Here is a 23,265-nt window from a genome sequence, read left to right on the forward strand (position 1 = left end):
AGGCACAATGATCCCTATGAATTTCTGAAAAGTATTAGCGTGTTTTCATCAACAAACAGATATTACTAACTGCTTTTGGGCTGGTTTACATTTGGATGTAAGTCAGGTTTAGGACACGCCTCTCAGATTTATCAGTACACGCCCACTGTAATGCGCTCATAGGTGCTGCTTTCACAATCTCCCTGAAATGCTTTTTCAAAAGTAGGCAAGTATGCCCCAAATTTGACTGGACTATTTTCACCCAAAAATACAGTTTTATATCATTCTTCACCACTTTTTTACAAATATGCTTCTAGAAAGCTTTTAACACAACTTAAGGGCAGAAAGTACTTTTATTAGGGCTAATAGTACACATCTGTAATGGTTTCCAGTGTCATTGCATCTTATTTTGGGGTACAGACAGTTACCCCCAATCTATCCAGTACTTTCCGCCTGTTATGCATTCGCCTATTTGCGTTTTCGCCTGTTCTGTAATTGAATAGGGCGAATCGTGGGGATGCGCATGCCGTGAATTTGCATCTCAAACAGGCGAATGCAGCAGAAAGTACAATAGGTGAAAAGTTTCCGACTTTTCGTGTCTAATTGAATACAGGCCTGTATCTCTAATCACTTCACAAATCTGTGGTCCAATAAATACTCCTGCTTTTATCAGCATCAAATAGCACTGCTCAAATTTCTCCTTCAGATAGAGGAAGCCACTTCCATTGTGATGCATAGCCTTCACAAAGTTTTTTGTCAATCCCAATTTTATGTGGAGTGGTGGAAGATAAACATTTTGAGGATCTACTAGGGACTTGGCTTTCACATCATAATGGTGTTTGTCATCACGACTGTCCCAGGAGCACAAGAAGCACATGTTTTTGGTGTACACTAACTGCAGCCCTAAGAGCAAAGAAATCTCAAAGAAGTCACTGTACTAGCTATTGTATAATGTTTAAAACCTAATACAGTAGGATGCCCATAATTTTAGTTCTTGACGTGATGGGCCAATTTGGAGTTCGGAATCAGCACACAGAAATTCAATAATTGTTGTCTAGTGTAATTTTAATAATGATCACAGGACTATTCATAAGTTGATAATGTAGATTAGATGCTGTAACTTAGTGGCAGCCTAACAGATGTTCGTTTTCATCATCTAAACTGGAATATAAATATGGTAGAATCTGATTGCTGTAGGTTTCTTTTAACTTCATATTGTGTTACAAAGCATGAACCTGAGGGGCGTGACCTGGAGTAGCATGGCATAGGCAGCTTTTTGCCAGCTCTCCCGCGAATATCCTGTTTGTTTGGCAGTTCCTCCGTTGGTGTACCTGTACTGGTGGGGCATCCTCTCCTGCTTCCTTGGAATGCTGTGGTGGGCTGCTTGTGCGGTCCCTCTGCTGCTTCCCCTGTATCTGTGTGGCCAGGTTCTCTGAAGATTCTGTGTTCTGCATCCTGGTCGTTTCATCATCCTTATAGTCTGCTCATTTTTCTACTGAGGAAGCCTGCACTGCTCCATTGTTTCCTGTTTCAGCAGTCGTCTGATTTTTGCTCCTGGTGGATTGGTGGCTCCTGTGGTCCTTTCCATATACTACACCTCCTTAAAGTGAATTTGTAGTTCTCTGTGGTTATATATGGAAAACATGGATAACTCACTGCAACAAATTCTTCAGGCTATAACTGCTTCTACTCAGCGACTTCTCGATAAGTTTGATGATGTTAAGGTGAATATCCTTTCTACCTGTGGTATCTCTTGGAAGTATTGCGATGGAGTGGTGCGGGATATAAATTCGCTTTCTGAGTCTACAGTCCTCACGGCAACTGATTGCTTTCTGGATTCATACTTTCCAATGGATGTGATCGTACCAAAGTTTATACACTACTTCATTCCTGGATGTTTCAATGTAGTTGCGGTCCTTCAAAAGACTCGTTCTCAAATCATGTTAGGTGTGCAGAGACTGCAGGATTTGTGTTTTCTGTACCCTATGTACTCTCCTGCTAATCCTCGAGTGAGCTCGGACAGGATTGTCTCTGATTCCATCCTTTCAAGAGGCTGAGGCCTGGCCAGATTAGTGTGTTGAAGCCAATTATTATGCCTAGCCAATTGAGATGCTTTCTTTACCCCTTTCTCTTATCGCTGTGAATTTGTATATCTTTTTGTGTTTTCTGTCTTTCACATATCACTAATGTTCCTGTTTTTTTTATTTTCTGTGTTGTATATGTTTGTATGGGAGGAACTCAAATTTGCTTATAAAGTGGGAGAGCTGGGCCTAGGGTCATTCCGTTTATTGCCCTAGTCAGTTATGCTGTTTTACTATCCTTACCTTGATTTGGGGGGTTCTTGGGTAGATTAGTGTATTTGGATGAGGTAGGGTATTTAGGGTTCCAAGTTTGCCACAGTTGGGGTTAGGTTATACATGGTGGGGGGTTATGGGGAGGTTTGCTTTGGGTGTTTTTTATTTATTTATTTATTTTTTTTGAACTGCTGAACATGGTTTGTTTTTGTATTTCTCCTGCCTTGGCATGCGGTTATTTACTTTAGTTCTCTATATTGGCGGTGAATTTCTTTTTTTTAATATGCCCTTCCTTGGTTTCAGGTTCTATGCGCCCGAATGGCGCCTTCGGGTACTTGGCATACTTTATTTCTATGATGTGGGTTTGTGTATATCCTGTTTTGATTATTATTATCATAACTTTGTTGCACTGTCTAATGCTATCTAATGTACTGCATTTATTTTCCATGTCTGCAGCATTTATTTTATTTTGTTCTCTGTATATTTACTTAAATTTTTTTTTTTTTATTGTTTTGAACCTATTTGTGCTATAAACGAGCATACTGAGAGGTGTTCTAAAAGCTCTCTGCTCACTAAATCATATGTCTTGTGACTGATCACATGACCCTCTGCAGTCTGTAAATCATTAATAACAGCTAGTTCAAAAAGAACCATAATGTATTTTCTTAAGTTGAAACAGTGAATACTGTTAAAAACAATACAACAAAATAAAAAGAAAATCCCTCATTACAAAATGGCATGTGGAGGAGGGCTGATCAGAAGCTGCTATCACATTTTGGTGATCATGCTCACATCCCTTATGCACAGAGGTTCACAACCTCTGCTTTCGCCGGTGATGTGAGGTTAGTCCCTAGGAAAAATGAGTGTGTAGTGCAGTATCCAGAGAAAGGAGGTGGCATATTAGTGAAATTTAACAGTAGGTTCTAATGCCATTTCAAATCCAAGCATTCAGGGAAATGTATATTCTAAAAATCTCTTCCACATAGAACAATGATTCTTACAGTAAAGGCCCCATACACTGTGCGATACAACAGCCGTTCCGACGGAATGGTACAATATCGCTGCTATATCGTACCATGTGTGTGGCTATAATATCGGCCAGTGCGCGCTCCCGTGGGATCGTACTTCGCTCCTCCCGATCTTACATGCTGCACATAAGATTTGGTGATGTGATTTATGATCCCATGCAGCGCTATGCTGGGGGGGGGGGGGGGGGTGGCGCTCTGAATCAGGGCCGGTCGTTTTTTTTTTTTTTAGAACTGCCTCCTGGCAGCTCGCATAGCTGTGGGTGGCCACCCACAGCCACAGCTATAGCGAGCGGCCAGGGAGATGGTCGCGATGGTCAAGACCATCGCGACCATCGGGCTTGCAACGAGACCCTTGTGGTAGGGTCTCGTTGCCGCAAGCCCCAGAGAGATTTCGGTTCTAACAGAGCCGGAAGTTATCCACTAACATCACTTGTGATGTCGGTGGGGCCGGCCCCAAATGGTAGGCGTTCACATGGGAACGCCTCCGTTTGGGCAGCCACTCCCCCCCCGGCCCGCCCACCAACAACATCGACAGCACGCCCCCTTTGGTGCGAGACCCAGAGCGACGCATTACCCGTCGCTATCCGGGTCTCGCGCATGCGCACGACGGAGCCGGCTCCGTCATGCGCATGCACTCTGGGCCACCATCGACCCGGTTGCGAGCGCTCAGCGCTTGCGACCGGATCTGAATCAGGCCCAGTGTGCAGTTGGCCATCGGATCGGCCGTTACGTCGCTAAGTGAATATCGCACCATGTATGGGGGACTTAAGAATATTGAGAATAATCAGTAAGAATATTACTATATACTCTCTATGTCTCACTCATTTATATTCTTTCCAGTGGAGTGTAAAGAATGGATTAGTATTAACACCCCAAATCTGGCAATGGAAAAAAATATAATTATTTGCTCAGTACCTATTAAACGTTATTTTCATGGTTTATCCCTTCCCACCAACAACAATAAAAAAAAAAAAAATCACTCCTGAGCTCCGCCTTCCTACTCCCGCAGTGGATGAAGGGAGAGACATTGTGACGTCTCTCCCATGGTGCTAAGCGCGAGGAGCAGTAGGTCGGCGAATGCGCAGGGGCGGGTTTTCAGGTAAGTACAGTGGTGTGTGTGTCTGTGTCTTTGTGTAAAGGGCACTTCTACTGGGTACATTACATAAGGGGCACTACTACTGGGGACATTGCATAGGGCATTCTATAAGGGGCACTACTACAGTGGGCATGGTGTATAAGGGGCAATACTACAGGGGGCCTAGTGTATAAGGGGCACTACTACAGGGGGCCTGGTGTATAAGGGGCACTACTACAGGGGGCCTGGTGTATAAGGGGCACTACTACAGGGGGCCTGGTGTATAAGGGGCACTACTACAGGGGGCCTGGTGTATAAGGGGCACTACTACAGGGGGCCTGGTGTATAAGGGGCACTACTACAGGGGGCCTGGTGTATAAGGGGCACTACTACAGGGGGCCTGGTGTATAAGGGGCACTACTACAGGGGGCCTGGTGTATAAGGGGCACTACTACAGGGGGCCTGGTGTATAAGGGGCACTACTACAGGGGGCCTGGTGTATAAGGGGCACTACTACAGGGGGCCTGGTGTATAAGGGGCACTACTACAGGGGGCCTGGTGTATAAGGGGCACTACTACAGGGGGCCTGGTGTATAAGGGGCACTACTACAGGGGGCCTGGTGTATAAGGGGCACTACTACAGGGGGCCTGGTGTATAAGGGGCACTACTACAGGGGGCCTGGTGTATAAGGGGCACTACTACAGGGGGCCTGGTGTATAAGGGGCACTACTACAGGGGGCCTGGTGTATAAGGGGCACTACTACAGGGGGCCTGGTGTATAAGGGGCACTACTACAGGGGGCCTGGTGTATAAGGGGCACTACTACAGGGGGCCTGGTGTATAAGGGGCACTACTACAGGGGGCCTGGTGTATAAGGGGCACTACTACAGGGGGCCTGGTGTATAAGGGGCACTACTACAGGGGGCCTGGTGTATAAGGGGCACTACTACAGGGGGCCTGGTGTATAAGGGGCACTACTACAGGGGGCCTGGTGTATAAGGGGCACTACTACAGGGGGCCTGGTGTATAAGGGGCACTACTACAGGGGGCCTGGTGTATAAGGGGCACTACTACAGGGGGCCTGGTGTATAAGGGGCACTACTACAGGGGGCCTGGTGTATAAGGGGCACTACTACAGGGGGCCTGGTGTATAAGGGGCACTACTACAGGGGGCCTGGTGTATAAGGGGCACTACTACAGGGGGCCTGGTGTATAAGGGGCACTACTACAGGGGGCCTGGTGTATAAGGGGCACTACTACAGGGGGCCTGGTGTATAAGGGGCACTACTACAGGGGGCCTGGTGTATAAGGGGCACTACTACAGGGGGCCTGGTGTATAAGGGGCACTACTACAGGGGGCCTGGTGTATAAGGGGCACTACTACAGGGGGCCTGGTGTATAAGGGGCACTACTACAGGGGGCCTGGTGTATAAGGGGCACTACTACAGGGGGCCTGGTGTATAAGGGGCACTACTACAGGGGGCCTGGTGTATAAGGGGGCACTACTACAGGGGGCCTGGTGTATAAGGGGCACTACTACAGGGGGCCTGGTGTATAAGGGGCACTACTACAGGGGGCCTGGTGTATAAGGGGCACTACTACAGGGGGCCTGGTGTATAAGGGGCACTACTACAGGGGGCCTGGTGTATAAGGGGCACTACTACAGGGGGCCTGGTGTATAAGGGGCACTACTACAGGGGGCCTGGTGTATAAGGGGCACTACTACAGGGGGCCTGGTGTATAAGGGGCACTACTACAGGGGGCCTGGTGTATAAGGGGCACTACTACAGGGGGCCTGGTGTATAAGGGGCACTACTACAGGGGGCCTGGTGTATAAGGGGCACTACTACAGGGGGCCTGGTGTATAAGGGGCACTACTACAGGGGGCCTGGTGTATAAGGGGCACTACTACAGGGGGCCTGGTGTATAAGGGGCACTACTACAGGGGGCCTGGTGTATAAGGGGCACTACTACAGGGGGCCTGGTGTATAAGGGGCACTACTACAGGGGGCCTGGTGTATAAGGGGCACTACTACAGGGGGCCTGGTGTATAAGGGGCACTAGTACAGGGGGCCTGATGTATAAGGGGCACTAGTACAGGGGGCCTGATGTATAAGGGGCACTACTACAGGGGGCATGGTGTATAAGGGGTTCATTTTTGGGGGCTGAACGATGAACAATAATCGTCCAAGCGCTCTCTTGTTTGTAGTTCATCGTCCATTCTGACTGTCCAACATAACGATTTTCGTTCGGAAAATCGTTCATGTTGTACAGAATGAACGATGTCCATTCATTGTATGCATGATTAAAAAATCGTTCGTCGTTCATAAAAATCGTTGACAAAATAGTTTATTAATTTAGTAACCAACGATTTTTCTAAACGATTTTCGTTCACTTTTTCAAGGGAAAATCTCAACGAAAATCGTTGGTTTCTAAAATCGTTACGTGTGTATGCAGCTTTAGGCTAACATGGATAACCTCACTTTTTTCTATTAGTGTGCAGTCTGCATGAAACCAAGTGGGTGTTGATGCCCAGTACTTTGAAGTATAGGCAATTTAGATAAAGGGAAAAATAGCAGATTCTCCTATTCGTGTTATACCTTCTTAATATCTTTGGTGTGTATGTGTAGAGAAAAAAAAAATAAATAAATATATATATATATATATATATATATATATATATATATATAATATATAGAGTATTCTATAGTATTTCTGTGTGCGTGTGTGTGTTCTAATGACAGAAATCCCACCAACATGATTGGACACAGGATCTTACATGACCGTGCATTATTTCCCAACTTTCTCACACCTCCCAGCGTGACCGCACACCTGAACTACTTCTGTCACCAAAACCTCACAGCAGTGTCACTCCAAAGTGTAAACAATAGCATCACCCACAGAGAACCTACTCGGTGAAAAGCAGCACATCACTGCCTCACTAACAGAAATACACATTTCTGACAGATAAATTTCAACTGTTTTATTAATTAAAACGAATTAAAATAAAAAAGCCTATTCTGAACAATTTTTCTCCTATTCTGTTTCGGTTTCACCCTATTTCATCACAACAGGGGCTGTTTTATAAGATGAATATACCACTCTTGGGTGTGTAGTCGCACTCTGATATACAAATGCCTTGGCTGATTGAATGCACTAAGGTGTGCGTATATCAGAGCGTGACTGCACCATGCGTGACCATATTGTCTAAATGTTAGACACACAGGCCCTGCACTCGCCATAATAAAGCAGGAGTTTTAGTTCATGTTTAGATCAAAACATTTAAGCTTGCAGTCCCCTTGAAGGGACCCCAATTTTCTGCATGTACCTTCTCGATCACTCAGAATCATAAACTTTGTAGCTGCTACCATATCAGAAGGAAATCAATATATCTATAGCATATCAGTTACCTGATGGCTATTTATCCTTGCGCTTATATGTTTGTTAAAAGAGATTATTATTTTCACACTACATGCTGCTAATCCAATTAGCCAGTACCAGCTGGCTCAATTTAACCAAAAATAAAAAAAATGGATTGCGCCTATACGTGGATTTTATGTATAAAATAGTATATTGTATCCTTTGACTCATTCAATTCAACAAGGCTTCTCTCAATAAAATACTTATTTAATAGACAGACTCTTATCGTATCTAAAACACACATATCATATATCAAGTATGCAAATGTATTATATAAAAATTATTCATGAAAATAGCTTGAAATACCGTATATACTCGAGTATAAGCCAAGTTTTTCAGCACATTTTTTGTGCTGAAAAAGCCCATTACCCCCCACCCCCCCCCCCCAAAGATAATATACTCGAGTGATGCTCCAGGACCAGGGCCAGTTCTCCCGTTATGCAGCCGAGTAGGGCGCCACATATTGACGGCTGTCAGACTCTCATCGGCTGCTGCTGCTCCCCACTGCGTTAGCCATCTTCCGGCTCCCGCAGTGGGTAATGGGAGAGATGTCATGACGTCTCTCCCATAATGCAAAGCGGCCGGCGGAGCCGGGTAGCAGTGTCCAGGAGTGGGGTTTCAGGTAAGGTGTGTTTTTTTTTTGTTTAATTACCGGTACGTCTCTCTACTGCGGGGGCTGCTACTGGGGGCACTACCAGGGGGAAGATTACTAATGGGGGCACTACCAGGGGGGGATTACTACTGGGGCACTACCAGGGGGGGGTTACTACTGGGGGCACTACCAGGGGGGGATGCATTTCCCACCCTAGGCTTATACTCGAGTCAATAAGTTTTCCCAGTTTTTTTGTGGTAAAATAAGGTACCTCGGCTTATATTCGGGTCGACTTATACTCTAGTATATACGGTAATACCACTTTGGTTGCAATATTCAATTTAGTAGTATTTGTAAATGGTTACCCATAAAAATCCAAGTCTGTTATCGACAGAAGGGTACCCAAGGGCTGCTCCTGGAAGTCCTGATATACCTGTCTTGCCGCAGCGTATTGTCAGTCTGTAACACTGAACTGTGAGAATACCACCACCTAAAGCTAAAAGGCAAGTGACTAAGGAAGGGAAAGACCCTTTGATAATTTGTGCTTTATACACCACAGGTATTATTTCAAGCTATTTTCATTTATAATTTTTTTTTATTATAATACATTTGCATACTTGCTATATGATGTGTGTTTTAGATATGTTAAGTGTGTCTATTAAATATGTATTTTTATTGAGAGAAGCCTTGTTGAATTGAATTTGAGTCAAGTGATATGGCATACAGTATACTATACATAAAATCCACGTATAGGCGCAATCCATTTTTGAGAATTTTTTTATACCATATCTGTATCAAACTTTAAATATGCCTCCTGGTTTAAAGCTCACCCCTGCACATTGGCTTTTAAAGGTGAGGCAGTCTCCATGCATATAAGCCAGGGGTGGGGAATCTTTTTCTTTTCTTTTTTTTTTTTTTTCTGCCGAGAGCCATTTTCATATAAATAACATTATTCGTGGGCCCGATGCAGGCAACGCCCCCTCTGTGTGAGGTCACACGGCAGGGGCCACAATAGCCTTCGATTACAGCAATGCCCAGAGCATCCTGAGGATGCTCCGGGGAGCTGTAAGGGCAGCTAAGGGTGCAACAGGTGGTACTGCTGCATAGATTCTGGCTGCAGGGTGCCATTCTAGGCACCCTGCTAGTCAGATGAGGCTAGCAAAAAAAAAAAGCTCAGAGCCCGAGGTTCCCCATCCCTGAAAAAAGCCATAAAACTAGGAAAATAGCAGCTATATATATTGTACACAAACAAACAACATAGTAGCACAGACGGTATAATGGTTCGCTTTACTGCCTCACAGCACTGAGGTTGTGTGTTCGATTCCCACCACGGCCCTAACTGTGCGGAGTTTGTATATTCTCCCTGTGCTTGCGTGGGTTTCCTCCGGGTACTCCGGTTTCCTCCCCACTCCAAAAATATACTGGTAAGTTAATTGGCTCCCAACAAAAATGAACCCTAGTGTGTAAGTGTGTGCGTGTACATGTGATAGGGAATATAGATTGTAAGCTCCACTTGGGCAGGGATGGATGTGAATGGCCAGATCTTCTCTGTAAAGCGCTGCGGAATTTGTGTGCGCTATATAAATAACTGATAATAACATAGTATTGTATATTTGCAGTTTTATAGATACTTTAGTTTGTCTATGGAACAGGAGTGGGATTGCACCACGGAGGCTGAGTGATTATCTTATATAAGACTGGTAAAGACTTCCATTTTGACAGTTTCAAGTTGACAGAGTGTCAGTCCTGCTTTACGTTTCTCCAAAGATGGGAGCTTAATACAGATGTCTCTGGAAATCTGTGATAAATACATCTGTTTCCTCTTTGAAAACCTAAGGCTTGGGAGTTTTTATGGGGTGAGAAGGCATGCGTCTCAGGAATTTAGAAAATGAATTTGCTGACCCTACCTGCAATGGCTTGCAATTTAAGAATACAAACAAAGTAAGGGAAAATTGATACTACGGGTTGAATCTCTCATATCCAAATATTTCGAAATACGGATTTTTTTTCTAAAATGACTGAACCCTTTCCTTTTTGATGGTTCAATGTGCACAAACTTTGTTTAAGGCACAAAAATATAAAAAATAGGGATGTTCTGGTCTCAATACTGACAGGGGAATCCAGACAAGGGACTTAAGATAGGCGTCGAAATACTATGCCTATCTTAATCCCGACGCCGGAATGCTGAAGGATGCCAGCCTGAACGAGGTAAGTCCGGGGCGCCCTTAGCATTAGCCATGGGGTGGGGGGTGGAAGGAGGGTTAGGTTCGGGGATTGTAGCTCGGTTAGGTTTGGTGGGGCAGGGTAGTGGTTAGGCACCCCTAGGGGGGAGGGTTAGGCACCACTGGGGGGGGGGGGTTAGGGTTAGTCATGAAGGGGGGAGGCTTGGCGGCAACTGGGAGGGTTAGGGGGCGGGGAGAGTTAAGCTACAAAAAGGAAGGGTTAGGAGGGGGGGAGGAGGAAGGGTAAGTATACTTACGTGACCCATGTCGGGATAACAACCATCGGGATGCCGCTGTCTGTATTCTGACAGGAGGCATCCCGACAGCCGATATTACATACCCATTCCTTAAAAATTTTGTCTAAAATTACCTTCAGGCTCTATGTATAAGGCAGGGCCTCTACAAATTTTTGTAAAATCTAGGAGCCAGCTTAAAAGTTATTGGCGACTAGCACATACACAGTTGGAAGGGCAGTTATTGGCGAGTGGCATATATAAGGGGAGGGGGGGCAGTTACTGATGGGTAACACATACAGAACCCTGTACGGATAGCAATACCCAATACACAGGGTACCCAATAAAACAATGCCCCCCCACCCCCCAGGCTGCAACACCTGCAGTGGAATTGACGGAAAGCTCCCCAATACCACTATAGGACTTTCCCCTGACAGTCAAGTCAATGGAACAGGCTGAGGAATCTTGTAGGGGAACTACAAGTATCAGCAGGCACTGTAGAAGCCCCAGGGCAGGATTGCAGGCTTATCTACCACCTGCTGTGGGAGCTAGGAGGGCTATCAGCCACTTGCTTTCAAAGCCGGAGTCCTCGTCCCGTCAAGTTGATGCCGGAGGTGTTAGTCCGAGGAGCCGCGGCAGCCCCAGCACCATCCTGCAGCCAGCAAACTTATTCAGGTCCTGAGGCCTCTGGCAGAAAAACTCTACCATGTAGTCCTGCAGCAACTCAGTAATGCCAGACAGGCTTCATCCCCTCTGGCGGGCAGTGACAGCACAGTGGCTTGGCCCGTGAGTGAGTCTGTGTCTCCCCCCCCCCTCTCTCTTACACACTCAGACACTGCTAAGAGGCTGAGGCAGCTTCTCCTTCACCACATACACCTGCAGGATGGAGGTGGCGGAGCCAGCCACACTGATTAAATGTGGCGGGTACACACTCCTTCATTTATGCCCCGTCTACTCCTGTAAGCACCTTCGGACGAGCGTTTTTTTATTTTTATTTATAGTTCACTTTATTTGTAGTGTATCTGGATCTTGGAAAACTTAGTGGCCAGGACTAAAATCTTGGTCGAGCCCTGGTATAAGGTGTATATGTATGTACACAAACTTTGAGCCACAAAATTATTGAAAATATTGTATAAAATTCCTGCAGGCTGTGTGTATAAGGGGTATATAAAACATAAAGCAGTCTGTGTTTAGATATGGGTGTCATTCCCAAGATGATATTATGGTATGCACATATTCCAAATACAGAATATTCAGGTATCCAAAATACCCCTGGTCCCAAGCATTCTGGATATGGGAGACTCAACCTGTACCAAGCATTTGGACTTTGTATTAATTCAGCATAGATTGGTGTATATTTTGCTTCTATCATACTATAGCAGTAACCTAAAATATAGCCAATTTATTATTGGTTGTGATTAACATAGGGGAGTTGTAGCTGAGGGAAGTCCTGGGAATGGTAATGAAACTGATGAGAGTAGTAGTCTGCTGAGCTGTGAACAAGCGAGAGCACCAGTGCCCTTATAGGATTTTGTGCCCCAAGACCATTCCCATTCCTTTTGTATAATGTATTTAATGATCTTGTCATCGCCTCCTCCCATTATATAATTAATGATTCTTCAAAACCCCCATCCTTTATATTTTTACTCACAATGCTGCTCTTTCTGTATGTATTTAGTTAATCTGGCTGGGGTGGACTGGGCTCAGTCCTTCCAGAATTGCTTGTCTTCACAGGCAACCCCTGCTCCTCCACATCAGGCTCGTCTTCTTGGGTTGATGAGACGTCATGATGCCTCATCCCCCAGTATCACTACTGCAGCACTGGTGACCAAAGGAGCGGAGGCAGACAGGCACTGGGCTACTCGCGTATCCTTTGCGGCGGGCACCCTACATCTGTGGGCGATTTGGATTAGAGCACAATAGCCAGGCTGGCTGGGGGAGTGTAGTGGTCCTGCTGTCCCCTGGACATCGAGCTGTGGGCAATACCACTGGCCACACCTCAATTCTGTTCTAAAGGTCTGAGATCATTGGATGAACACAGTTGTGTGAAGAAGCTACTTATCTTAAATTTAAAAAGACTGTAATGTCTATGTATCTGTTCTGATCTGCATATTCTCTGCAATTTCTCTGCTTGCAACATTTCTGAGTACGTTCAGATTTCCATGTGGCCAATGCGTTCTGAATTATCAGCAGTCATTATTCCCCATTATATTGTTGTGGTCAGTGATGCAAATTTTATAACTGAATTAACAAGGTTTTATTAGCTAAAGCTAGCTACACACTGTCAGATTGTTTTGATCAGGGCGATTCTTCGGAAAATTGAAAGCCCCATGATATGTGCTACACATTATGCAATTTTTCCATAGAAGCTACCGATTTTGCACCACACCACATTAAGTTTGCATATGTACGCCCACAAGGATGATGACATAGTGACAGGAGAACATAGGAAATATGGGTAGATTATCGAGAATGCAAACACTGCTCCATATCAGGAATTTGAGGCCGAGATTTTCGGTCTTGACTGACAGATCAGATGATCGAAGGAAGATGTTTGTGGAAGTTTTCTGACTGTTTTATCGCTGAAACCATCGTTCATACACACTATACAATAAATTATGCCGATCACCTGATTAGTGGCAAATCGGCCCAATAATTGTATAGAGTATAGGCAGCTTTACTCTCATCATTTCAGTTGTTTTCATCAGCTGACCCGCATGTTCTGTTTTCAGTTATGATTCTAACTATATCTTACAGATATTCTAGGGGAATTCAATTGCTGTGAGTAGATGCATATGTGACTTCCTCATTACAGGCATGATTTTGCGCTGGACAGTAATCGGGCAAAGGCGTTCCCATATAGTGTGCATGGGAAAAATGTGTATATTCCCTGTATATAGAGTTGTAATCGTATTGTGGAATGCTCATCCACTGTCTGTTCAATGAGTTTACTACTTGTCATCATCAGTGCGCACTTGCACCAGCCTATACTAGTTAGAAAATATATGTCTGAAGTTCCATCTATTTATGCCTATGGCCAACTCTGCAGCAGGGCTGTAACTAGGGATATGCGACCGGTGGCACTGCGCAGGGCTCTGTGGGCAGCACCGTTGCTGTCTTAAAGCTCTTGCTTCTGGCTAGCAGGGTGCCTAATTGGAGCACCCTGCAGCCAGGATCGCTGCTGCAGTTCTGCCAGAGCGTCCATTAGACTCTACAGACAGGCAGTCTGAACAGCCGATCAAAGCGTCCTCCGGACGCTTCGGTGAATGCTGCACTTATTAGTGCTGCCGGCCCCACTCCCTCTGCACAAGGTGGTGACATCATGCACATGATGTTGGACACTCGGGGCGGGCCGGTACAGGGCGCATTTGAGCCTTGTTACAGCACTGCTCTGCAGAGCCCGTATTTCCATTTGTGCGCTCTCACTGAACCTCGACCTACATGCGAAAGCTCTGTTACAGTCCAGTTACTCCTCTTCATTTGTAAGTGGATGTGCAGTTGAAATATGTACAACTCTCCATCACGCCTTATCTTAAAAGTGTGTAAGCGCCTACTGTCCTGTTTTATTACAAGAAAACTGATCTCATCTGAAGATGACCGTTCTTTCCAATACTTCTACTGCCTCTCATACAGTTAGGACCTTTTCTGTTTCAAGAGATGAGGATCATAGATCGAATGGTAGTAGTAATAGTGTTTCTGTATGTTCATCTGTACTTTCAAGCGGAAGTGCAAATGTAAAAACCATCGGATCTCAAGTATGATTGCGCAAGTGTGTACCTAGCTTAACACACTGCACGCTGTTGCATCACCCCTCTGTGCATGTTACCCCTCTCACTACTTGACTAACTTCATTAACTTCTTTCCTATCTGTATTATAAACTGTAACATATTCAATCTGACGAAGTTAAAACACATCATTTAATCTGTGTCCTCTCTCTCTCGCTCTTTACATCCATTTACACCTCCTCTTGACACTGCCGAACAAACATACTTCCAATCTCTCATCCCTGCTTCTAATCCTAAACACCTTTTTGGATACATTTAAATCACTTAACCCGCCATCACCAAACCCAACAACAGTCATCCATGCCCAAGATGTTGCCTAACACTTCAAGGAAAAGATTGGTAAAACATAAAATGGTATTCCCTTTCTTGGCCAAAAAACCTCCTCAATTCCTTTCTTACTTTATCTTAATTTTTGATAATAATAAATGATCTACTACCTTTCCTCTTGATTGGATAGCCTCACAAATAAGTAAATTCCTGTCTCCTGTGCTTATCCCAACCTTCTCTTAAATCTATCCTTTCTACTGGTATATTTCTATCATTATTCAAGCATCAGTGATTAATATTCTAAAGAGAAAAAAAAAACCCTACAAAACAACCCCAAAAATGATTTTATTTTTAGGATGTGCAGCTGTAGATCTTGCTGCATAAGTAAAAAACTAATTTGAGCTGTTTTTGAAATTATTCAAGTTGTTGGTGTGTAGCCTTGTCCTTAACTAATTTTGAATGCTACCAAATTATTCATAGCCAGAATTTAATTTCCCTTTTCCACCATCTCAAATTAACTTATAAATAGAATATTGCATATTTCTTTTATGGAATAAATTACCTTTTCTGATGAATAGTACCACCAAGTATGTGGGTTATCCTAGGCATTCAATACGTTTTTCTACTTCAGGGTCCATAGGGTATCCACAGGATACCTTGGGGTATAGGTGTGACGTCAGTCGCAGGGCACCAAAGAGTTAAGCTTTCAGCCTCCCAGGATGCACTAGGTCCCCCTCCTATACCCCGCCCCCGGGCCAAGGCACCTCAGTTTAGTTTGGTGCCCGGCCGGAGTCGGGTGCACCTGTTGGAGTGGGGGCTAGAAGAGCCCCTGAAGCTTTTTCTTCATGCAGCTGTGGCTGCACATCTGGATGAACAGCATGGACAGTCAGTCCTGACGTCCATGCTGTCTTCCCTACACCCCGCCGGTACCAGAACGCCGGTACTGATCCGGGGATGCTGGTGGGCGTCTGGGGTCACAGCTAGCGGTGACCCCAGATGCTCCGGACCATGGCCGGATTCAAGGGGGACAGAGGTAAGCAGCGGGGTCCCGCGGTGGGTCCCCGCTGATCACATGGTCCTAAGTCCCCAGGCAGGGGGCTCCCTGGGGACTGGCTGCAGCGTGGAGCCAGGCGACCAACCTGCGCTTCCACTACCCCCTGGGACAGCGGACCGCAGCAGAGCGGTAGCGCTGCGGCGTCCCAGGGGTTAAATGCATGCCAGGGGAGTGCGCCTTCCCTGTCTCACAGCCGGCGCCTCCCCCGCTGCACACAGCCCTCTCTGCACTGTGCTGACTGGTCCTGTGTCAGCGCTCCTCCCCCAGGCCAGCTTCTCTCTGCTCCTCGGCGGCCATCTTCTCTGCAACGCATGGTGAACGCTGCTGGAAGTTTGGAAGGAAGCATCGTGGTCTGGGTCCCCCCGCATACCTCTCCTCCGCTGTGGCTCAGGTCTGTGTATGCAGCGCTGTGTCCTACCAGGCCCTGTGTCTGTGTAGTTGAGTGATCAGCGCTGTTAGTGCAGGAATTGTTATTTCTCTGCATTGTATGTGACTGTGCTAGCGCTGCCTGTAACTTTTCTTCTCTAAACTGTCAGCTTTATTACTGTCCCTGTTCTTTCTGCTAAAGCCCTTGCGGTGCGGTGCTGCAGGGTGGTCTCTCGCCTATTTAATACTTAATTGGTGAGAGAGGTCACATACGTGGTGCCATCATGTCTGAAAGTGATTTTCCCCTCCGGCTACAGTGTACCACGTGCAAAGTACCGTTAGCGGAGGGGGAGGGTAGCGCGGAGGGCCTTTGCCGGCAGTGTTTGTCCATGGCGCGGCCTATTACGGTTACAGCACCGGTACAGGAGCCGCCCTGGGCTTGTTTCGCTCAGGCGTTAACAGCTTTAGTGGGCCAGTTAGCTCCGCAGCCCGTGTTTACTCTGATGGATTTGTCCCAGCAGTCTGTGGTGTCGTCACCCATGCAGGGGTTCCCACGACAATTGGTGGTACCCCACAGTCTCCCTATTTCCCCGCTCCCGGGTTCTCAGGAGCCAGCGTGGGTTAACTCCCTGACGAGTTCTGTACAGCACTTGTCGGATGTGTTGCAAGGGGAGTCTGTGATGCGGCCTCATAAAAGGCCGGTGGCGTCTCTGTCCGCTCCTTATGAGGATGACGAAGGGACGTCTGATGATGGGGAGATTCTGGATCCTTACGATCAGGAACCTCTCCATACTAAGGACGCTGATGCTAAGTCCAAAGTATATATTCCTGGACTTATTCGGGCGGTCCGCACAGCCTTGGTGATTGAGGACGAAGTTCCCCCAGCGGCTAAATCTAAATATGCCTTTTTCAAAGATGTGAAGGGCGATGCCACAGTCTTTCCTCTTTCGGGTCAGTTGGTGGACCATTTAGAGGAGGCGTGGAAACAACCTGGCAAAAGATACCAGCCGCAGAGACGCCTGGCGGTGGCTTATCCGTTCGCGGATAATTATTTTGCTAAGTGTGAATCCCCTCCACAGGTGGATTCTCACGTGACCCGTCTTGTCCGTAGTGCCACATTGCCGATGCCATCCATGTCCTCCCTTAAGGATGCTACGGACCGCAAGGTAGAAATCTGCCTGAAGTCCGCTTATTCCCTTGCAGGGTGGGCAGCACGGCCGGCTATGGCCATTTGCTGGGTTGCCAGAGCGATGGAGCGCTGGGCGGATTCATTAGAGGCTTCTTTTGAATCCGACTGTCCGGCCGAACAGGCGGAGTTGATTGGCAATCTCCGTGATTCGGCCACCTACATCAACGAGGCGGCTCTAGACATTAGTACTCTGGTGTCTAGAATTTCTTCAGCAGCGGTAGCTGCTCGTCGCACCTTGTGGCTGCGATCCTGGAAGGCGGACGCAGATCCAAGAAAGGTCTGGAAGCGTTGCCGTTTACCGGAGAAGTTCTCTTCGGTCCGGATCTGGATAAGATTGTGGCCACGCTGGCGGCAGCCAAATCTGCTTGTCTCCCGTCGGCCGCTGCTCCTTCTGGTTCTGGACCATCGTCCTTTCGGTCATCTAGGGCCCAGGGCAGGCCCAAACCACAGTCGTTTCCTCGACAGGCTGGCCCTAAGAAATCGGTCAAGCCCCGGAAACAGGCATGGAGTACCAGACGTCCGGCCCCCAAGCCAGATGACAAGCCTGCGGCCTGACGGTCCGGGTCTCCCCTTGGGGGATCCCAGGGTGGGAGGCCGCCTGCTGCAGTTCTCCCGGTGTTGGTCGTTCACTACGACAGACACTTGGGTTCTGGAGGTGGTCTCTCACGGGTACGCCCTCTCCTTCCGGCACAGACCCCCGGCTCGATTCTTCACCACGGGTCTACCATCAGACCGGAACAAGGCTACGGAGCTGCGGAAGGTATTGCACACTATGCTCCAGGCTGGAGTTATAGTGCCTGTTCCATTCTCCCAGAGGGGCCAGGGTTTCTATTCAAATCTATTTTTGGTACAGAAACCCAATGGGTCATATCGTCCGATTCTCAACCTCAAAGCACTCAACAAGTCTTTGCGGGTCCCGAAGTTTCGGATGGAGACCCTACGGTCCATCATTCTGGTGCTGGAACCTGGGGACTACATGGTGTCATTGGACATACAGGACGCTATGGCGGTCATGGCGGCTTCTCTGCGGCTGCAAGGAGTCCGCATGTTGCCGTACTTGGACGACCTGTTATTGGTGGCAGGATCTCCAGAGCTCCTGTTACACCACTTGGACCTGACCATTGCACTGCTGCAACGGCACGGCTGGCTAATCAACTGGCAGAAGTCCACTCTAATCCCGTCTCGGAGGATTCTGCATCTTGGAGCCTTATTGGACTCGGGACAGCAAAAGATCTTCGTGACGGAGGACAAGATCTCTGCTTTACAGTCAAGGGTGCGCAGTTGTCTGCACAGCCGCCGGGTGTCCTTACACTCGGCGATGAGGTTACTGGGCTCCATGGTGTCGGTGTTCGACATAGTGGAATACGCCCTGTTTCACTCCAGACCTCTGCAGCACCTGATCCTGTCAAAGTGGAACGGGCTGCCTCAGTCTCTGAAGTTCCAGACGATTGTGCTCACCCCGGAGGTTCGCCTCTCCCTTGCGTGGTGGTTAAAGACGACCCACCTCAACAAGGGACGTCCGTTCTGGGTTCCAAATTGGGTCCTGTTGACAACGGACGCCAGTCTTCGGGGCTGGGGAGCAGTTTCGGGTCCACACTTGTTCCAGGGCAGGTGGACGCCGACAGAAGCGGAGCTTCCAATAAATATCTTGGAACTCCGTGCGGTCTTCAATGCTCTCCTGCAGGCACAGCGGTTTCTCCAGGGTCACCCGGTGCAGGTCCAGTCGGACAATGCTACCACCGTGGCCTACATAAACAGGCAAGGAGGAACTCGCAGTCGGGCGGCTCTCGTAGAGGTCTCTCGGATCCTGGTTTGGGCGGAGCGCAATCTTCCGGCCATATCAGCGGTCTTCATCCCGGGAGTGCTAAATTGGGAGGCGGACTTTCTAAGTCGCCAGGACGTTCATCCAGGGGAATGGTCCCTGCACCCGGACGTTTTTCAACTACTGGTGGACAGGTGGGGTCTTCCAGAAATCGACCTCATGGCGTCCCGGCACAACAACAAGTTGCCGGTGTACGGGTCTCGCACAAGAGACGAAGGGGCGTCTCTGGTGGATGCTCTGTCCGTCCGGTGGACGTTCAGGTTCGCATACCTGTTCCCTCCGGTCTCCCTTCTTCCACGGGTAATCCGGAAATTCAAACAGGAAGGAGGGACGCTCCTGTTGATAGCTCCCGCGTGGCCCAGACGGCACTGGTTCTCAGACCTTCAGGGTCTGTCCGTGGACAGTCCTCTGCGGTTGCCGCTACGACCGGACCTTCTGTCTCAGGGTCCTTGTCTTCACCCGGACCTGACTCGGCTGTCTTTGGCGGCGTGGCTGTTGAGACGGCCATGCTGAGGTCCTGGGGGTTTTCCAGCTCTGTGGTGCGTACCATGTTACGAGCTCGGAAACCGTCTTCCGCGAGGATATACCATCGCGTGTGGCATACGTTCTTCCAGTGGTGTCGACCGAGAGGTTATGCACCGCGGGAGTTTCGTCTGTCTCGGATTCTCGCCTTCCTGCAAGCGGGACTAGATCATGGGCTTCGCCTTGCTTCTTTGAAGGTACAGGTTTCGGCCCTATCTGTCTGGTTTCACCGTAGGATTGCTACAATCCCGGATGTGCGCACCTTTATGCAAGGTGTTCTCCGTATTCAGCCGCCCTTTGTTCCACCTGTGGCGCCTTGGGATTTGGCTGTGGTCCTGAGGGCTCTCCAAGGACCGCCGTTTGAACCACTGGGCTCAGTGGATATTAAATGGCTAACAGCTAAGACTGTTTTCCTTCTGGCCGTTGCTTCGGCCAGATGTGTTTCTGAGTTAGGGGCTCTTTCTTGTAGACCCCCTTTCTTGGTTTTTCATGGGAACAGGGCAGTGCTCCGCACTCGGCCCGAGTTTCTTCCCAAAGTTGTTTCCCAGTTTCATGTTAACGAGGAAATAGTTGTTCCGGCCTTTAACTCACCGGGTCTTTCCGTGGGTGAGGCCTCTTTGGATGTTGTGCGGGCCTTAAGGACTTGTGTTGACCGCACTTCTTTGTTTAGGAAGTCGGACGCTTTGTTGTCCTCTATGGCTTCTGTAAAAAGGGTTGGCCTGCTTCAAAGCAAACTTTGGCAACCTGGATCCGTATGGCTATTTCTGAAGCTTATCTTCATGAAGGCCTACCGGTCCCTCCTTCTCTGAAGGCTCATTCCACTAGGTCTGTGGGTCCTTCGTGGGCAGCTCGACGTGGTGCCTCGGCAGTTCAGATCTGCAAGGCTGCTACGTGGTCTTCTGTCCATACCTTCGTGAGGTATTACAGGTTTGACACCTTCGCCTCTCAGGATGCTTCCTTCGGGCGGCGGATTCTCCTTTCTGCACAGGAGCGTCCCCACCCTTAAAGGATACTGCTTTGGGACATCCCCAAGGTATCCTGTGGATACCCTATGGAACCTGAAGTAGAAAATATGAGATATGGTAAGAACTTACCCTTGTTATCTCTATTTCTACGAAGTCCATAGGGTTCCACAGGACTCCCGCCCTGTCGCACCTGTGCTGCAGATGGGCTTTGCTCTGGTCACCGGTTTTCCGTCTCCCTCTGGTGAGAATGTGATTCTTGTATGTGTCCAGATCTTTGTTCTCTCTCTTCCTTCTCCTCCTCCGGCCTATGGCTTGGTAACTAACTGAGGTGCCTTGGCCCGGGGGCGGGGTATAGGAGGGGGACCTAGTGCATCCTGGGAGGCTGAAAGCTTAACTCTTTGGTGCCCTGCGACTGACGTCACACCTATACCCCAAGGTATCCTGTGGAACCCTATGGACTTCGTAGAAATAGAGATAACAAGGGTAAGTTCTTACCATATCTCATATTTTCTCCTTGTATTTCCCTTTTTCTTATTTACTCCCTCCCTTATTTTACGGAATACATTGCAATAAAAACTCACTGCACATTTACAAGAGGATTACTCAGACTTCCTATGCAAAAGATCCAGATAAGTGCGCAGTGTGGGGGCTTCAACACTATTGTACTGAGGTTGTTGAATTGTATTCTGCTGAAAGATTTCCTGGGAAAATAAAAAAAATCCCCATTAAGTGCAGCCTGTGATTGAATCGCCCTGGGGGATCAATTACCCCGCAGTAAATTACCATGGCTAATTGAATTCCCCCATGGTGCTCCAACCAATCAGCTCTTAACTGTCATTTTACAGGCTGTGTTTGAAAAATTACTATTAGGAGCTGATTAGTTGGAGCACCATTTAAGAATAGTAACAAGTGATAACAAGCATATCACCCATTGGCCCCAAGGCTGTCAGGAGTAATTTTGATTCAGGCCAGTCTTCATAAAAGTGATACCAATTCAGAGAACTGTAATAAGTTTAGCTTATCACATAACGCCATCTCAAGCTGGCATCATGCTTACGCTATGAGTCTTCTCTTTCTATTCTCTTCTCCGGCGATGTCAATCAAACTAGACATTCAATGAGTGCACAAGGAAACACAGTTCTACTATTTTAACAGCTGCGTGCTGCACATGTGCATTACCAACAGGGGTTTCATGAAGGGGCCCAGTTACCGAATAGCTCTAATTTTCTGAATTGCAGTGGTAACTCATTTTGTACCGCTGCCGTATAAAATGTTAGTTAGGAGTGCAATTAGGAGAGATTGGTAAATATACCCACCCCTATGAATGTAGTACACTCTTCTGTAATTAACACACCTCTTCTGCTCTGTTAAAGCAAAGTACGAGTACTGAGTTTTGTCAGGACTTTTAACTAGCATTTGTATTTTTTAACTGGCACTGTGTATTTTTTAACTGGCCCAAAAGCTAGATGCATAAAAACTTAATGCATACCAGTGGTAAAATCTATTCCTTCCAGAAATGTAAGCTTTGCAGAGTCCTAATTATAAGTGTGTGACATTGGCATATGAATACATGGAGTTATAAGGAGTGCAGATGGTAACATGAAACATGCAATGATCCTAAAGGAATTCTCTAATTTGTTTTTATAAATTAATGGCACTTATTGTACAAAATTAGGTGTATTCTTTCATCTGGTCAGCCTACGGTTCTCACTGAAGACTGCAACACAACTATAATTAAAGGTAAATAGTGATGTGGTGTCACTCTAATTTTGTTTATAGAGCAGGCCTGAAGGCTGAGTTAGAACTAGACAGTGGAAATGTGAGTGGGGAGATAAGCTGCTATAACAAGCTATCGCAAACGGGTTCCGGACTATAGATAGACAGTACAAAGGTCGACGATGTCTAGATAGACACCAGGTGTTAGACGGTCAATAGGTCGACACACTAAAGGTCGATGTGTAAGAAGGTCGACAAGTACAAAATGTCAACACATGATTTTTTTTATTTTTTTAGGGTTAGGCACTTACCCCGATGGTTAGGGTTAGGCACTAGGAGGGAGGGTTAGGCACTAGAATGAATGGTTAGGGTAAGGCACCTACCCCGGCGGTTAGGGTTAGGCACCAGGAAGGAGGGTTAGGGTGAAGATTAGGGCTAAAAAAAAAAAAATCATGTGTCGACATTTTGTCGCTGTCAACCTATTGACTTTGTCTCTCTAGACACTGTCGACCTTTTTACTGTCTATCTGTTAATCCACACCCATCGAAAACAATTAATATAAAATGGTGTTTAAATATTAGAAAGGTGTGTTACATACAGTAGGAAGACATTTTATGTTCTTTCCTATCTTTTGGTTATGGTTTAAAATAAGAACCCAGGATGTGGGTGGATGGGTTATTTTATTTTTCTCTCTCATTCTAAATGTTTTTATGTCCAAATTCCACAGGAAGTGC

At 47.0% G+C, this 23,265-nt stretch overlaps 1 protein-coding gene across 2 annotated transcripts in view; it reads left to right on the top strand.

Annotated features, from left to right (window-relative positions):
- Window positions 1-23,265, top strand: part of LOC148519378 (tight junction protein 2-like) — a 71,286-nt gene that overhangs the window by 12,672 nt on the left and 35,349 nt on the right. The gene's annotated exons all lie outside the window — the stretch shown is intronic.

This window comes from Taudactylus pleione, unplaced genomic scaffold (assembly GCF_031769625.1).
Source record: "Taudactylus pleione unplaced genomic scaffold, aTauple2 ptg000190l, whole genome shotgun sequence".
Classification (NCBI taxonomy): domain Eukaryota; kingdom Metazoa; phylum Chordata; class Amphibia; order Anura; family Myobatrachidae; genus Taudactylus; species Taudactylus pleione.